The sequence below is a fragment of the Arachis ipaensis genome, chromosome B10 (assembly GCF_000816755.2).
Source record: "Arachis ipaensis cultivar K30076 chromosome B10, Araip1.1, whole genome shotgun sequence".
Taxonomy (NCBI): Eukaryota; Viridiplantae; Streptophyta; class Magnoliopsida; order Fabales; family Fabaceae; genus Arachis; species Arachis ipaensis.
In genome coordinates this window covers 100,373,094-100,374,766 of record NC_029794.2, presented here as the reverse complement: position 1 = coordinate 100,374,766, position 1,673 = coordinate 100,373,094, and the positions used below count along the sequence as shown (strand labels likewise).

The 1,673-nt window shown below is 24.0% G+C and overlaps 1 pseudogene; it reads right to left on the bottom strand.

Annotated features, from left to right (window-relative positions):
* The window catches only part of LOC107621052, a 3,839-nt pseudogene extending 2,401 nt beyond the window's left edge, over positions 1-1,438 (bottom strand).

The window sequence follows — 1,673 nt, the reverse complement described above, 5'->3', positions numbered from 1 at the left end:
GTAAAAAAATTAATTCGTCTCTGATTTAAAATTTATTGATGACCAATTTAAATTATTCATTTAATAAAAATTTATAATTTGGTTTTGGATAATTTAAAAATTTTTATAACTAAACTTTTTAGAATTATGAAAAAATTTTGGACCATATATTTTTTAAGATAATTACGTATTTAAATAAAATGAGATTTAAAAATATTCAAATGTAACAAATGAGAATTGATACATTTGGGTCGGATAACAATTCTATGTAAATTATAGGGGTGTACATGGTTCGGTTCGACCCGAAGTTCCAGCTCGAATTCGAACATTTTAAGAGTTAGTTTGGTGTGATTTTATTGGGTCTAGGGTTGGGTACGAGTTTCAAAAATAGACCTGGTCATCATTTAAGATCGGGTCTGAGTCAAGACGAATCCAATTTCTCCCGATTCATGTGCATCCTAAAGAAATTAAAAAGTGTATATATGTTTTAAATTAATTCCAATATTATGTTATATTAATTATAAGCTTATTATTTTATTTTTAATCACACTTGTTGAATTAAAAAATAGATCAAAAAAACATTAAATTAAAATTTATAGACAAATTCAAATTCAAATATGGATATCAACTATTTTTCATATCCCTATTATATGTTATATAGAAATATAGATAAAGTTTGTCCTTTTTTATTAATATTTTAAGTAAAAATCAATTATTTAAAACTTAAACTAATATTTATTGTTTTTTAAATATATTCATTTTAGAGTTCACATGTTACAAATAACAAATAAAAAAATAAAATTTTGAAGCTAACAAACATATATTTAACTAACATGTAATTTATATTTTTTTATTATTTTTGTACTTATTTTTTAAACATCTGAATGAATTAAGCTTTGAAGTAGTTATAAATTTTTATTCAAATTTTAATTTAGTGTTTGAATTTTAAATTACCTTTATTTGATTCCTAAATTTTTATTTTAGTCCTTTTAATATTTTTCATCATATTACAAGTAATTGAACCATATTTTAACATGTTATTAATTAATATGTCACATTGACATGTTAGTAGAAAATATTAAAGGATTAACCGTGAATCATCGAATGAAAATCAATCTGAATTGAAGTAATTAAAAATTTACGAACTCATTTAAAATTTGTGTAAAAATTTAAAAATTATTTCGAGACTTAAGTCAATTTCATCTCGTTAAAATTAACTGTTATTAAATTTGGTGAAAATTTTAAAAAAATTATTACTTATATTTTTTAATGCTTTTTATGTAATATTTTCCAACAAATTAGGGTGTGTTTGGGGTTGACGTTGGGGAATAGAAAAACCCGTTTGAGCGTCTTGAACGTTCCATTGTTACGTTTGGCAAGTTTTTAGAACCCCTAACCCAGAAGTGCTTTCACCTCTGAACGTACCTTCATGTGAAGCTAAAAATTCTACCTTCTGCATTTACGTTGGGAAGGTTAATTACCGTTGAAGGAATTAGGTAAGAAATTTATTCCATATCTACCAACTATACCCTTCATTTCTTCTATAAAAAGGATGCACATAACCACATAATTTCACCGTAGTTCTCTGTATGTTCTTTGTTACGGATTTTTTTTCCATCAAACTCTTTCAGATTTGTTTTCATCACTGCCAAGGTAAAGATTTTAATTTTTTTTATTATTTTTAATTCTTTATT